Source organism: Cupressus sempervirens, chromosome 7, assembly GCF_028749045.1.
Source record: "Cupressus sempervirens isolate cs-2001-9-10 chromosome 7, ASM2874904v1, whole genome shotgun sequence".
NCBI classification, from domain to species: Eukaryota; Viridiplantae; Streptophyta; class Pinopsida; order Cupressales; family Cupressaceae; genus Cupressus; species Cupressus sempervirens.
The window spans coordinates 733,376,778-733,394,413 of NC_143124.1; positions in this window are offsets into that span (position 1 = coordinate 733,376,778).

The following is a 17,636-nucleotide window of genomic DNA, read 5'->3' on the forward strand; positions in this document are numbered from 1 at the left end:
TATTATTTATAATGACATCTCTAACACCATTATAATCAAGGTGTTATGATAAAATCTCCCCTATGTCATTATTTATAGATGGATTTTTTAGGGTTATCAATATTGTTTAATGTCCCCATTATTAATCTAATTAGGTATATATATTATATGTGTGTAAGAGAGATAATAATACTTGTTTGTATATTATTTAATTACATGTTGATAACATATTGTGTTTATATATTTTTATTTATACTTGATATGTAAAGTCTTAATCCTTTATAATTGTCGAGTTGTCATTTTAGGATGGCTCATGATATTTTCCCCTTTCTTGTCTTTCAATCTTCAAATGATCCCACCAAAGTGAAGCATGACCCTTGAACTTGGTGACTACTATCTTTACCTTTCTAATCTTAGGGGTACTTTCATACTCAAATAATTTATCCATTTCAGAGATCCAATCTAACATGACATTAGTCTCAAACCTCCCATCATAACAAGCAACTTCAACAATACGTCTAGAGTTTTCCCTAGACAAAACTCTCAGAAGTCCTTCTTCATCTTATTCCACTTAAGGTTTAGGATTAGGATTAGATACCATTTCTTCATCATGACTAACATCCTCAAGATGTATACCTTTTCTCTAGGTTGTTTCAACATCTTCAAGTCTTGCTACAATCTATCTCAACATTATATGCATTTCCTCTACCACGAAACATCTTAACAACAGTTCCTACAAGAATTGTAATGCTTTGCAAGTTATAGGTTGTGATTTAGATCTACCACCCTACAACCAATCCAATTAAGATTCTCAATAATCCCAAATTCATAAGGAAAGAAAACCTTGCTCTAATGCCACCTAACAGAAGGTAGGTAGGAGTTAGGTACTAATTCTGGTCTCTTAACACCTTGCCAAGAGTATGCGTGGAAGTAAAAACAAATATAGTAGTAAAGAACCAATTTTATTCATGAACATATACTCATTGATTAGACAACTCACATGATAAAATATATATGCTAGGTTGTAAGGCCTTCCTAGTCACAACGAGTACAAAGAATTATAACTTCAGAGCTCAAATCTTTCTATCTTGATGCCTTCTAACTTTTCTCTCTACTTTAATTACTTTCCTAAACCTAGTACAAGTCCTTTTAAAGCCAACAAGACCACAAGTCATCATGTTAGAAAATTAATTACAAAAAATAGGTCCTTCCTCGGAGGAGAAAACAACGAACCAAAAAATGGCCAAAAGAGAATTTGCACTCTTACGAATAGGTCCATGCATGATCCAAGAGACATTCCTCAATCACACAAGATACCACATCATTATAGGAAACTGCATTGAAAAAAAATCAATACTATGTTAGATGAGGCAAGTAGTAAAAAGTGCGCAGAGAAAGAGGCACAAAATTTCACACATAAAGAACATTAGATTTTGCTCACTTAGGGTAAGGATCTGCAATGGGTCCACATTAAGATTCCAACCATGAACAACTTGAAACCACAAGCAACAATGACTACTCCACAAACAATAAACTAGTATAGAAAACAAAGCAATATTTTTGTTTGACGTTAGATTGCCCATTGACCCACGATTCTCCTAGTTTATCTCCTCACAAAGGCACTTTGGCATAAGAGGGACAAGATAAACATGTTAACATCAGTAAATTTATCACTCTAGATCCTCCTTATTCTCTAAGATCTTATCTAATCCATCAACATATTTAAAGACAAGAAGATGTTATGAACATGGTATCAAGTAAAGATGAAGATTTAAATGAGCCTATGTATTCCCAAACTAACAAAGTGGACACAAATAATGATGTTAGGATTACAAAAATCCCTATTAAGAGTAATAATCCATTGAATATTCATCCATACACATGAAGTTTCAATGAGGTCTATAATAAAATTGCTCCCTCCTTTATTACTAAAGGATTCGATAAGAACAAATCCACAAATCTTGCAGAACGCCTGCATGCAATAACTTCTCACAAAGAAATAAAAGAAAAGAGAAGTCACGGGTTTGGATTTTAAAATAACTAACTAAAAGATGTGTGGAGTCACTAAATTCAATATGTTTAGTAACACTCTAAGCAAGTGAGGTAACCAAATCAGGTGAGTGTGCCATATGGTGTGAAGCACCTGAATCAATGATTCAAGTAGCAAGAGAAGATAAATATCATGCATAAATAATATAGCATTTCCTTGAAGGAGGGTATGGTGGCTTTAGAGAAGAAATACTTTGCTATTTTATGGCCTCCTCTAAAGCCTTAAGATGTTTACAAGACTTAGAAACTGGATGTCTTTCCTTGCCACAAAAACTATAAGGATCACCTGTAAACTTCTTAGTCTTGGAGCAAGGCTCAATAGACTTAGAAGATTTACCCTTCAGAGTGGATTTCCATGTATCTAATCTAGGAGTGTCTTGGGGGAACACTCCCTACTAGTTGAAACTACTTTGGGCTTTGGTTTCTATTTCGGCTTTGTTGTAGATATCTAAGCAACCAATGCCTAGTTCTTATTAGAGATTCCAACTATGTAAGCTTGGCCTTATCTTTAGTCAACCAATCACAAAATACCTCAAATGTGGCTATGGTAAATCTAGGAACCAAAGCATCCATAGTAGAATGGAAGGTAGAAGAGAAATTTTGAAAATTTCCTTGAAGCTTTGATAGAATTAGGTAGATGTACTCTATATCAGTCTTGTTCTTCCCAGAACCCTGTAACAATGATATTTGTTGTTTAAATCTCACCATAAAATAATCAATGGAGGGAAATGAATCAGGTATAAGTGATGTAAGCTCTACTTTAATCTAAATTTCTCTAAACTCATTGATGGTACCAAAGAATTTCTTGAACTTGGTCCACATCTCTCGAGGAGTATCATACCCATCAAGATGAAACTATAAGATATCTGAAACACTCAAAGAAATCAAACCCATGACCTCATCCATATTATTACTATGTTGCAAGGTCTGATAGGTACTCTAAAATATAGATTGCACTTCATTTAAACAAGAACACAAACCCTTTGAACGAAGATGTCATGTCATGGTAGCTATACATGTGTGATAGTGTTGCCAACTTTCAATCTTTCCCCTTTGGGTTTGCAGTTGTTGCTAATTCATTGTAGTTTTGTTTAGATTACTTGTAGAGGTAGCCCCTTAGTGACTCACTTCTCATAAAGTTCCCCAGACTCCCACTTTCCATCTTTTTTCTAAATCTCTCTTTCTTTACCTTTCCTTATTCCTCCATGTGGGATTCTTGTCATTTCAATGCATTTGGGGCTTAGGTGATTTAGGTTTGGTTGGGATATGTTTTAAGCATCTTCCCAATGAAAAATGAGTCTTCATTGTTTCTTTAACTTCTTTCTTGCTCCAACATTCTCATTTCCTTCAGATTTTGAGTAATCCGACTAGCTATCTGACTTGGCAAAATTCATCAAGCACATACTCAAAGAAAAAAAGTCATGATAGTATTCATAGATGTACACTTGCTTGACTTATGATGGAAAGATACAGAAAAGTGCAAGAGAAAGCTAAGAAGATCTCACATCAAAGTTCTAAGGTAAAATCCATTTTTGTGAAGAGAAATGGGTCTAAACGTTTTCAGTTGCTCACCAATGGAAATGAAAGCATTCTATTATGTTTCTGAAGACGACATGGCTTGTGCTCAATTCAAAAGTTTTTATGCATGAACGAGACCCAGGCGTAATACTGAAAAAGAATTAATCTTATCCTATAATGGTGAATCCATGATTGGAATCTCATCTCAAGGTATCTGATCAAAACAAGGGAAAATGCTTCAAAGTGTTTCTTTCCCTAGAAAGTGTTGCTTTTAGAGGTGTTTTCTATCCTACAAAAATATAAAAGGCTACTTCTCTAAAGACTTGAAAAATAAGAGATACATCACTATAATATGAGAATATTCTATAGAGATGCCCAACAGATGCTTCTGGTAAAGTCAGTCATAGGGGTACAATTCTAATATAAAGGAGATCAAGTGTTTGAATGCTCAATGTAGAGAATAAGAAGATGAAGTGCCCGAGGTATCAAAGGATCATTCCTTTGATATGCAGAGAACCTAGTTCCAAACACCTTGTTCCAAGAAGAGAAAAATGCAAAAAACTCTTTTTGGAACCAATTTGAAAAGAGAGATTGTTGACATCATGGCACTATTTATAAGATTAAAAGGAAAGGAAGAAATTATGGATTTCCTTGAGCATCACTTATTCCAAGTTGTGCAAGTTGTATGTGCCAAGGAACTACAAATCGACTGGGCCAAGATCAAATGCGATGAGCTTTCCTCATGGTTGAATTCATCTAGGGGATTTAAGAAGTTTTATATGTTCTCATTTTTAATCTATGCCTTAGCCACACATCACCTATGGTTGGGCCTTCGTAGCATTGAAGACTACGATGAGAATATAAGGGTGTATGAGTTCTACCCACACCTTCAGTTGCAAGGAAGTTTCAAGGAGTATGTGAAAGTGAATGATGCTTTTGCTATGATATTGTGTCAAGAATTCCAAGGTTGTCCCGAGCAAAGATTCTCACCAGAAGCTACTTCAACTATAGCCCAATTTAGATGCTCTTTCATCCAATTCTCGAGTTTCTCCTACGTACGGATCAATGTCTTTGATGGTTTTCCAAAAAGGCTTCCTAGATACCCTAAGGACAAGGTTGTTCTTGTCAAATTATGTTGACAAATGCTAGAAGTGAACAACCTGTGTACAGATGTAAACAAGATAATTGAGATTTCCTTCCTAGTAGTGGTTAGACCCTATTCTTGTGCCTCTAGATTTGATGCTTAGAATCTAGTTAAATTTTTTGAGAATAAGATTAAGTTAGTTGATTATGAGGTATTTAGGCCTCAGAAAACCCAATGAAATTTGTGAGAGGTCATTTAAAGCTGGGATACACACATAGATATGTTCCAGACATTGAAGATTTTTGGGTTGAATTTCACAATGAATACCAAACTTAGGAGAGGTATTGGTCTAGGCTCACAATTGATGAAATTAAGTTGTATAATGACTCTGTTGATGTTTTTAATCTTGCAGATGATGGCTCCTATATGCATCCTTCATCCTTTGAGAAAATTAAGGGAACTCCCATTGTATCTACCCCACCTCAAGGTCCTATCATTGATACAATGGAGGTCCTAATGCACAAGATCATTAAAAGGATAGACAAATGGGAGGAGTGGACCAAAGTGAGAAAGAAAAGAATGGGAAGCATAGGTTCTACTGGTGGAGTTGCTTCTAGAGCTGCTTAGTCAACTGTAGCTACCTCCACCACTACCACAACTTCAACATCTACGGGCCCAACCCAATCTATCCTCCAAGGAAGAGATCAACCTCTAGAGAAAAATGTCCAGATTACCCCTTCTTATGGAGGAGGATATCTCTCAGACACAGGAAAAGTTGGGGAAAGATAAAGAGTAGTAGCAAGAGAAATTAGTGTCCAAGCCTTCCTTCCCTGTCCAAGTCATCGACCTTGAGGGTGACACCAATTCTTTGGATGGTCAAGAGTAGGATGCTTCTTAGTAGGGTGATACCTTGGTCCTCTTAGTTACTAAAGTGAACCCCTTCCCCACTGCTACTTAGAGCAAGAAGACACCCCCAGTGGCAATAAATATCTTTGATCCTACAACCATTCAATCAACAATCAATGTCCTCTTAATCAAGTCATGGTTGGAAGAAACCATTAATTGAAAAAAGAGAAGATATGAGGAAGCTACCCCATCTAAGGACCTCATCATGCAAGAAACCTCTTCTCAGCCACAATCACAAAAGAGGAAGAAGAAAAAGTCTATAGTAGCATTGGCCACTAATCTCTCTACTGGTCACATGTTAATGGAGATAGCAGAGCCTCAGAGGGAGGGCAAGTTCCATGAACTCATTACCAATGACTTTCATATCAGAATGATTGACATTGGTATTCCCATACATGATTCGATGGTTAATATGTGGAAGTCTACCAATAAAAAGATAGAGGAGAGACTAGAGGAGTTGAGGGGAAAAAAAGGTACTAAAGGCCTCAAATAAAGGATTGATGGATTATATTAGAATTGCACTTGGAAGTAATTCAACCAATATATTTGATCCAAATGTAGAAGAGAACAAGAATTTTCTTTTGAAGCTACAATAGGAAAGGTAATTTGGTCAAATTGGTTGATCATGGATTGATCAAATGAATACTTAAGGTCCCCCACTCATTGAGAATTTGGGAAATCTCCTATTAGATGCTAACAAGCTGCAGGAGGTAGTGTCTAGTCATCAAATCACCATAAACAAAGCATATGATAGATTGATAGAGCAATTGGCATTTTTGGAAGAGGTGATCTATATGAAGACTAATGTTACCATGATGCAAGAGCATATTGGGTTTTCTTGCAATCCTACATGTGTGGAGGGATTTTGATTAATTCTTATGGAGCTTAGTAAGTAGTGATGCTTAGCATACACTGGGAGCTCAGCAAGTATTGATTGGTGAGAGGACACTAGAATCTGGTCAAAGAACTAGTTTGTTCAAGACCCGTTGTAAATCTGGTGGTAAAGTCTGCAAAGTGATTATGGATGGTGGTAGTAATGATAACCTTGTTGCTAAAGAGATGGTTTAGAAACTTGTTTTGAAGAGAATGATACATCCTTATCCTTATAGGATCGGTTGGTTGTAAGGTGAGCATGTTTTGGAAGTGAGGGAGCAATGCCTTGTTGATTTTTGGATTGGGCAGTATAAGGATCAAGTGTTGTGTGATATTGTAGATATGAACAGTTGTCATGTGTTGCTTGATAGATCTTGGCAGTATGATAGCAGGGTTGTGCATGATTGTGTTAGGAATGTGTTTACTATTGAGAAAGTTGGTAGGAAGTTTTCCCTAATTCCTTTGTAGAATGAAGAGCTTGGTAGAAGGAACCTAAGTATTGGCATCCGAGTTGAGTTGGTAGATTCTGAGAGGGTTGGAGATCAACATGGAAAGTAGACCTATGGAACAACTGTGGTGGATGTGAAGAAGAAGAAAAGAAAGGGAAGGAATGTGCAAGTTGAAGACTCAAAGGATATGTATGTGAAGAACCACTTTGGGATTTATGTGTTGAATCCCAGAAGATGTTCTTCTAGTTACTAGAACATCTTTTCGAACCTGGGGTGTTTGATGCATGAGTATCTTGGGTTTACTTGCAATCCTACATGTGTGGAGGGATTTTGGTTAATTGTTATGGAGCTTGGTAAGTATTGATGCTCGACATACACTAGGAGCTTGGCATGGTCTATGGAGCTCGGCATGGTCTGGGAGCTTGGCATGGTCCTGGGAGCTACACATGGTCTATGGAGCTCGGCATGGTCTAGGAGCTTAGCATGGTCTTTGAAGCTCAGCATGGTCTATGGAGTTCAGCATGGTCTATAGAGCTCAGCATGGTCTTTGGTTGCTCGGCATGGTCTGGGAATTTAGTGTTTGTTTCAGGCCATATAACTAATTTTCCACAATGAGTTATAGGATTAAAATTTTAGGGATTGAAGAGAGCCTAGATTTCTACTTGTGATTTGAAGCACGAGTTCTAATTCATTCGGAGCAAGGAGATATCATGATTTTTCTAACACATCAATTTTGGGCATTTAATTGTTGTTGTTGGCCGACTTATGGCATTTAATTTATGTATTTGTATTTAATTTGTGTTCTGGGCCGACTTGTGGCTTACATTGGTATAAGTAGGGGTTGCGGGGAAGCCTTTAGTCATTATTCATCCATCATGGAGAAGAGGAGGAGCTTGGAAGCGTGAATTTTGAGAAGCGCTAGTAGTTGCAGCTTGGAAAACAAGGAGATTGCTTGGTGGGCTTGCAAGCACAAGTTGAGATCTTCCTTGAGGGTTTCTACCAGAGTGTGGACTAGACTAGCTAGTGTTTGGATTGGATCTTGAGGGATCTTGCATAACTATTACTTGCTTTATATTTGGTTATAACCGGGAAGGCCTTATAGCCCGACACATTGCATGTAATCAGTTATATTTTATGAATATATTATTGTAATTTGGTATCAAATCTTGCATTGTTGCTTCTTGTTGTTGTGTTTCCACTATGTGGTTGTATAGCTGGGGGCTAGGAAATCTCCTTTGGGGATACTCCTGCCTTGCACTATGTCGCACCATCACCCACGGGATCCTCAAATTAGGACAAGAGCCATCGCTTCATTAAAAAAAATCTTTAGAGTTTATAGTAGAAAGCTCTGAAAGATCTACAAATGAGCTTAAAGGTGTACATGATCTAGTGTAGAAGGTCATGGAGAAGATTTTTGCATACTTAAAAGTGTTGCACATAGAATCATATGTATCCAGTAATGGAAAATTGGTGGACATTGAGCAAATGAAAGCCAAATTCCTAGCTTATGTCAATGAGGCTACTAATCCAATCAACTTCTAGGTGTCAAAGATCTAGGAGCTTTCATCAACAGATTCTATCTTGAGATGAGTATAAAAAAAAGTTCCAATCAAAGATCACTAGAGTGGAAGAATTGATAGAGATGCATGACTACTAAATGATTTAAGTTGATAATATCATAATCCCACGTGTCGATAAACTGGATAAAGTAATAGATGCACTGAAATCTTATAGAGATAAGGCTATGACCCTAAAGGAAACATGATGATTTGATGTTCTCTCAGACATTTTTCACCCTCTCTTCTTTCTCAATTCTCTTTTCTAGCCATTTTTGGTATTTTCTCAGTAAGTTTAGACTCTATTTTTAGCTTCCTGCATTCAAAGATTCTCTGCAATGCAATCATCGGATGTAACTAGCCATTTTGAGGAGGCCTATATATGTAACATTTTGAGAATTTAATAGGATCGATAAATTATTTTGTGGGAAAACCCCTATAGCTGGGACTACTGTGTGTGACTCTGAGTCTACATTTTAATTTTGTTGTTCATTTAGTTGTTGTATAATGCTTGGGATGAATGTGTTATAACTAAAAATTGATTGGTTTTATTTCTTTCCTATTAGCAGATTGTAAACTTTACTTTCCTCAGCATAAGTATTATTCTTTTCTCTTTTGTTGTGCATGATAGTTCATGTGTGTTTTATTGATTGTATGAGAGGTCAGGGATTTGATTAATGAAGTAGCTAAAAAGGGGGTGATTCGGATATTGTCAAATCTCTATTAATTTAGCAATTTGGGAATTTCCCTATTAGTCATTCTTTCTCTTCTCATATTGTCATAGGTAGTCTTGCATCCGAGTTGGAATAGGTTGCATATTAGGTGTTAGTCTTCATTTTGATATTTGCCTAGATTGTTTGAAGTGTTAAACAATCTCGTTGTTGGCCTCTTCTACTCTTTGGTTAAGAGCATACCCTTAAAACATAGAAATAAATTCATTGCAAATCTTACATTTAGAAAGGAGTTGTACCTTTCAATTTAGGGATCTTTGATAGATTAGCACACTGACCCATTCTTTTGTTAGCTATTTTGTTTTCTATTTGCGATTGGGCACACTTAGAGTCAAGGTACAAACCATAGAATTAAGGAAGCCAAACTGTAAGACAATAGTTTTTGGCAACTCTAATGGAGACTTCCTTGCCTGTCCCTTGTTTTCTTAGTAGGTTTGTCTGTGGCTTTACTAGATAATTTAAAAGCCATCTCTAATTGGTACTCAATTCATCAATTTATGCCTATTATCTCATAAGGAGAAATGGTGTTGCTTCATGAAGGTCATATCTTGGTAGTGCAACCAAACCTTGGCTTCCAAGATGAACAAGAAGACATAATAAATCAATTGAATACACTAGCCTAGAAGAATTAAAAATCTCTTGATGAGTATTGAAGAGTCAACTTTGCACTAGAAAGAGAGGAAGCAAATGTTGAATATTGGGAAGGTGTGTTGTGGGAAAGAAGATTGAGATAAGTGCTCCCATTGTGAGCTAAGCAATCCACCCTAGAACCTAAGTATACCAGAAGCATTTGTGGAAAAGGGAAAATTGACCCAATATTTGAATAATTAAAGAAAGTGGATTTCCTAATATTGGAAGATCCTTTAAGAAGAGGAAGAGCCTGCTCATGGGATCCAATGTTTCAAGGTATCTGTGGAGCTCTATTTCTGCCACCACATCCCATTTCTTAGAGACACACTCATTCCTCTTCCCCTCCCATATTTTGCACTCAGATCTCATCACTGTACAACACTCTCACCCTTCACAGAGTGGTAGCCCCTATTGTCATCACATTTCAACCAATGCTAGTAATTCTTCCAGCTTCAATGGTTGTGCCCTAGGGAAATGTTATTGGCCCCCTTTGGCTTGCTGCTAATAATGACCTACCAAGATCTTCTTGAAAGAACTTCCCCAAATTCAATGGCAATGAGAAAACCTCTATTGATGAGAACATCATTTCTTTCTTTTTAGTATGTAGCATTATTTGTCCTCAGCATGAAGATGTAATGGTAAGGATGTTCATAGAGACTCATGTTGAAAACACAACTAATTGGTTTTGACATATTTCAGTGGGGCACATTACAACCTGGGACGACATGCATAATCAATTCAAGGCATGCTACAAGAGTATAGAAGATGAACATACTCTGTTATCTCAACTCACACAAATTAAAAGGAAACCTAGTGTTCCTATGAGAGATTTCATTGCAAGGTTCAACAAATTGGTCAACCAGATCCCTGCTGTGAGTAGGCCGACTATAGATAATTAGAAAGTGTTTTTTAGTAGTTCAATGCCTCTAGATATCAGTTTCCAAATTAGAAGAGCACATGTGGCTAATCTTCAAGTCGCTTAGACCTTGGTGATAAAATTGTAGGATGACTTGATAGCAGCCAAAAAATGGAAGAGAGAGCTTCAAAGTGGACCCTCTACAAAATTTGTACCTAGTGCAACCAATAACATGAAAGTGATGCTTTAGAAACTATCAAATGAGATGATTTCCATGAAAAGCCAAATGGGGAAAAGAGTTCCCTCTTTCCAACAACCTTACCAGGGCATCCCTAGAAGGTAACATGAAGGGAAACCATTACAATTACCATCTACTCAACAAAATATTTCCATAGAGGCAGCTCCCAAGAAGCAAAATACATGCATATTTCACTTAAGAGTGGATCATGATGGTGACTCTTGTCTAGAGATGAACATATACAAACAACCTAGTACTAGTGATGAGCTAATAGTCAAAAATCCTAAAAGCAAAGATGATTCTACTCCTCTTGGTGACTCTAAAACATTTTTCTTGGAGTATGAATCATATTCACATGTTTGAAGTGATTGCTTCACCACTTTAGATGGAGTAAAAATTATCATAGCAATGATAAGTCAACAAGACAAGAACCCAATGAACTCAATTCCTGCCTAGAACATAGCTCCTGGCTCCTCACTAGCTATAGCTAGTGCATCCACTTCCTCTTCTTTTTGGAGGAAAGAACAAGTAATATTTGAACCAAATAGTAAGCCTCATTCCTCATTTGATATCATTCAATACTACAAAGATGCTTGTATCCAAGTTTTTCCCCTTGATTACTTGAAAACTCACCCTATTGAACTGCAAAAACTAGTAGATTACTGTAACGGTGAAGCTAATTGTAAAACTCACCCTAATGTCAATACTACTATAAGAAATGACCAACCCAAAATGAGTAATGGCCTACTCACTAATGAAGAACATGTCCTATCCATGCTTTATAAAGAAAAAGAGTCCTCTATGTTAGCTGACTCTCCTGGCCAAAATCTTGATTCATTTTACGTGACCTTATACCTAAATGGTCACAAACTGAGTAATTGTATAATTGACTCAAGAGCCTCTGATAATGTCATGGATTATATCATTTCTCGTGCCCTAGGCCTAACTCTAACCAAAACCTTTAAACGTTGTTATTCCATGGATGCACAACAAGTTCCCTTTTTAGGTCAAGTAAAGGATGCACAAGTAGCCTTAGCTGCATACCCTACAAAGAGGTTGAAATTAACCATCTTGATAGCTGATATTTTGGCTAGCTATTGTATGTTGTGTAGCAGGAGATTCTATAGAGATATGGGAGGGGAAATTAAAATGGATTGGTCTCATGCCATAATTCATGTTGGCAATAAAAAGATTAAGCTAGGACCTAAGGAGAAGGCCAAATTTATTGTCATGAAATTCGATGATCCCAAGGCCCAAATTTTATATCAATAAATGGAATTTGGGAATTACATGATGTTCTTTGAATTCAAATTTTTAGAAGAACAACCAGATCCTCCTGATGATCAAAAGATTTGGACCCTAGAGTTTGATGGCAGTTGTTCAACTGTTGGATTGGGAGCAGGCATGGTGCTCATTTCCCCTAATGGAAATCTCACACAACTTGCATATAAGCAACAATTCAAGAATGCTAATAATAATGTAGAATATGAAGCATTGTTGTTGGGTATCATTGTTGCAAAGAAAAGAGGGGTGAGAATCCTAAGAGCCCAAGGAGATGTAGAGCTCCTAGTGAAACAAGTCCAAGGACAATATACTATGAAGAACACAAGGCTTTGGAATTACAAAAATAGGGTATGGGATGAAATAGAGGACCTAGATACCTTTTCAATACAGGTCATTCCTAGGGAACATAATGTGAGGGTGTATATGTTAGCTGCCTCCTCTTCTCTTCTTCTTCCTTGTCCAGAGTTTAAAGATAATCAATACAAGGTTGAAGTTCTTTTTAGACCCAATGTACCTAACAATATCGAGTCATGACAAGTCTTCACTAGTGATAAACAAATCCAATGTTTCCTAGAGGGGTCTAAGCCTTTTAGTGACCACTACTTTGACGGAAGCAAAAAGGCATGTTGACAATTTTTCCTTGACAACAAGAAAGATATGGAGCTTGGTGCTGAGCAACTTAAAGGTAACAAAATCCCTAGACACCTCATTTCTCTAAAAAAGTTGTTTGATAGGCATGATGCATTTATCAGAAATAAAAGGGTAGGAAAGGTGGAACCTTTGGAGAGTTTGAGGAGATGAATATTGGCATCAAGTGCAAACCTAAAATGATTAATATTGGTAGCAGTTGCTCAAATGAAGAAAGGACTAGGGTGAAAGGCTTACCTTTTGAATACCAAAATGTATTTTCTTGGGGATATGAGGATTTGAATACCTTTAGGAATGGTGAGTTTAAGAACAACATCCCCCTCAAGCCTGAAGCAACTCATCTTAGACAAAAGTAGCATAATTATAATCTAATGATCTCGGATGCCATTTTCAGAGAAGTTCACAAGATGTTAGATGCAAGGATTATCTATCCAATACACCATTCAACTTGGATAAATAACATTGTCACTGCCCAAAAAAGGAATGGGGAAATCAAAATTTATGTGGACTTTAGAAATTTAAATCAAGCCTCTCTAAAAGACAATTACACCCTACCTAACATGGATCATCTACTACAAATAGTAGCCAAATCATAGATGATGTCCATGTTAGATGACTTTTTAGGCTTCAATCAAATTGAAATGGATCTAGAGGATCAATTTAAAACAACATTCACCACCCCCTAGGGGATGGTTTCCTATAATATAATGCCTTTTGAGATGATCAATGTTGGGGCCACCTTTCAAAGAGACATGAACTCATCTTTCGTTGATCTCAAGGATAAGATCATTGTCATATATCTAGATGACCTAATAGTCTTCTCCAAGAAAAGAGAAAACCACTTGAAGGACATGGAGAAAGTACTAAGGAGATGTAGGGAACATGGAATTTTCCTTAATCCCAAGAAGTCTTTCTTCTATGTCGCAGAAGGCACATTGCTTAGTCATGTAGTTTCTCAAGAAGGCATCAAGATTGATCTTGAGCATGTTAGAGCTATCTAGTAGTTAAATTTATCGACAAGCAAATCTAGAATCAAGTCCTTCTTTGGATAGGTGAATTTCTTGAGATGCTTTGTTCTTGATTTTTGAAAAATTACCAAGTGCATAGTTGACATGATGAAGGGCAGTCAAATATTCAAATGGAATGATTATGGAAGAAAATCTTTTGATCAAATCAAGGACACCATAGCTAAAGCTCATGTCCTTGTCCACTTAGATTACACCAAAGAATTCATACTATATTTTTATGCATCAACTCAAACATTAGCTACAATAATTATGCAGAAAAATAGGGAATATATTAAAGCACATAATGATTTTATGAGTACTCCTCTCAAGGAGCATGAGTTAAGGTATTCTCAGATGGAAAATCATGTGTGTGTAGTGGTAAGAGAACTCAAGAATTTTAGATTTTATGTCTTACACTCATTCTATTGTGCATGTAGTTGATCTGGTTGTCAAGAGTATATTAACCCAACAAGAAAAAAGATGTAATACTAGAGGAGCCTGGATAGCCAAAGTTCAAGAATATGATATCAGTTTGAAACCAACAAAGTTGGTATGAAGAAATGGCCTATGAAAAGTAATTACAAAAAATCAAGAGTCTAATCAAGAGGAAGGAACCTCAAGACCATTAATGGTCAATCTCCAAGACCCTTGGTTTTCAAATATTACTTATTTCCTTACTTACGGAGAATGCCCTGATGAATTGACATACAAGCATAGGAGAGACCTCGGAACTAAATCAAGTATGTCATTTATCATGATCAATTGTACAAGAGAGCAATTGATGGAACTTTCTTAAGATGTGTGGATAAGCCTTAGTAAGAGAGGTTGCCTCAGACGTTCCACAATGAAGCCTGCAGTGGATATTTTTCTTCTAAGAGTTACAACCTATAAGGTTTTAAGGTAGTGCTACTACTGGCTTGGTATGTTCAAAGATACTTATAATTGGGTGGCCAAATGTGACAAAAATAGAATCTTTTCTAGTAAGCCTTAGTTAGACGCCCTACCACTAAAGCTAACAATAATAGAAGGCCCCTTTTAGCAATGGGGAATCAACTTCATTGGTCCAATTAATCCCCCTTATTCTACTAGTCACATATACATTATAACTTCTACAGACTATTTAATCAAATGGGTAGAAGCAAAGCCCACCAAGAGAACCACCTCTGAGATTGTATGTGAGTTTGTCAAAGAAAGCATCCTATTGAGATTTGGGGTACCACTAAAGCTTGTCATGGATAATGCTAATTATTTTTCTTCTACAAAGATTGTAGAGTTATGTTATGACAAAAACATCCACCTTGGTCATTCCTTGGACTATTTTTCTCAAGGGAATGGCCAGGTACTGGCTTGGTATGTTCAAAGATACTTATAACTGGGGGGCCAAATGTGACAAAAATAGAATCTTTTCTAGTAAGCCTTAGTTAGACGCCCTACCACTAAAGCTAAAAATAATAGAAGGCCCCTTTTAGCAGTGGGGAATCAACTTCATTGGTCCAATTAATCCCCCTTATTCTACTAGCCACATATACATTATAACTTCTACAGACTATTTCACCAAATGGGTTGAAGCAAAGCCCACCAAGAGAACCACCTCTAAGATTGTCTGTGAGTTTGTCAAAGAAAGCATCCTATTGAGATTTGGGGTACCACTAAAGCTTGTCATGGATAATGCTAATTATTTTTCTTCTACAAAGATTGTAGAGTTATGTTATGATAACAACATCCACCTTGGTCATTCCTTAGACTATTTTTCTCAAGGGAATGGCCAAGTACTGGCTTGGTATGTTCAAAGATACTTATAACTGGGTGGCCAAATGTGACAAAAATAGAATCTTTTCCAGTAAGCCTTAGTTAGACACCCTACCACTAAAGCTAACAATAATAGAAGGCCCCTTTTAGTAGTGGGGAATCAACTTCATTGGTCCAATTAATCCCCCTTATTCTACTAGCCACATATACATTATAACTTCTACAGACTATTTCACCAAATGGGTTGAAGCAAAGCCCACCAAGAGAACCACCTCTAAGATTGTCTGTGAGTTTGTCAAAGAAAGCATCCTGTTGAGATTTGGGGTACCACTAAAGCTTGTCATGGATAATGCTAATTATTTTTCTTCTACAGAGATTGTAGAGTTATGTTATGACAACAACATCCACCTTGGTCATTCCTTAGACTATTTTTCTCAAGGGAATGGCCAGGTAGAATCAAGCAATAAAAACTTGATTAACATCATGAAGAAGTTGGTCTCTAAGAATCAAGACTAGCACAAAAGGCTACATGAGGCTATCTGGGTAGATAGGGTGACACCTAAGAAGGCTATCAACATTTCTCCCTTTGAGTTGGTATACGAAGTCAAAGCTAGCCTTCCCCTACTGTTGGCACTATCCATCTGCAAGCTACAACAAGTGATCAAGGACCTAGTATTTCACAATAGTTTGGAAAAGTGAATCATGTACCTAACTAAGCTGGAATAAGAATGTGAGAAATTGGTCAACCACATCACAGAGCATCAAAAGCTTATGAAGCACTTCTTTGACAAGAAACCTACGCCAAGGAAATTCATGGAAGGTGATCTGGTCCTATTATGGGATAAGAGGCATTAACCTAAAGGCATGCAACATAAGTTTGATTCTCTTTGGAAAGGCCCTTTCATGATTGTTTGAGTAAATCAGAATAATTCTTTCATTCTAGCCTATCCCACTGGAGAGATTATTGCCATTGTCTTATAATGGCCATGACTTGAAGCTATATCAGGTTCATAATTGAAAGTAGCTAGCATTTGCAGTTAGTGTTAGTCTAGGTAGGCTTTCATTTATGTTTTCTTCCTTGCTTGGTTTCCCTACTTTCCTAGGTTAAGTGTTCCTTTCCATTGTGTGCTTAGTTTAGTTTTTCCCACTGTAGTTTTTTGTTATGGTTGTGTGAAACTAGAAGTTTTGGGCCCCTTCTTAGACATTTGCAATGCCTAAGTCCCAAGTCAAAGCCAACTGTTGCCAACTTTCAGTCTTTCCCCTTTGGATTTATAGTTGTTGGTAATTCATTGCAGTTTTGTTCAAATTACTTGTCAAGGCAACCCCTAGGTGACTCACTTCTCATCAAGTTCCCTAGACTCCCACTTTCCATCTTTTTTTGAGTCTCTCTTGCTTTACCTTTCCTTATTCGTCCATGTAGGATTCTTGTCATTTCAATGCATTTGGGGTTTAGGTGATTTAGGTTTAGTTGGGATTTGTTTTAAGAGTCTTCCTAATGAGAAGTGAGTCTTCCTTGTTTTTGTAACTTCTTTCTTGCTCCAACATTTTCATTTCCTTCACATTTTGAGTAATCTAGCTAGCTATTTGACTTGGAAAAATTCATCAAGCATGTACCTGAAGAATAAAGTCACGATAGTATTCATAGATATAAACTTGCTTGACTTATGATGGAAAGATCTAGGAAAGTGTAAGACAAAGCTAAGAAGCTCTCAAGTCAAAGTTCTGAGATAAAATCCATTTCTGTGAAAAGAAACGAGTCTACAGGTTTTTAGCTGCTCACCGATGGAAATGAAAACATTTTGTTCTATTTCTAAAGCCAACATGGTTTGTGCTAAATTCAAAAGTTTTTTATGCATTAATGAGACCTAGTGTGATACTAAAAAAGAATATATATGAGCCCGTAATGGTGAATCCATGCTCGAAATCTCATCTCAAGGTATCTGATCAAAACAAGGGAAAATGCTTCAAAGTGTTTCTTTCCTAGAAAGCGTTGCTTTCAGAGGTTTTTTCCATCCTACAAAAATATAAAGGCTACTTCTTCGAAGACCTAAAAAATAAAGAGCTATGTCACTATAATAT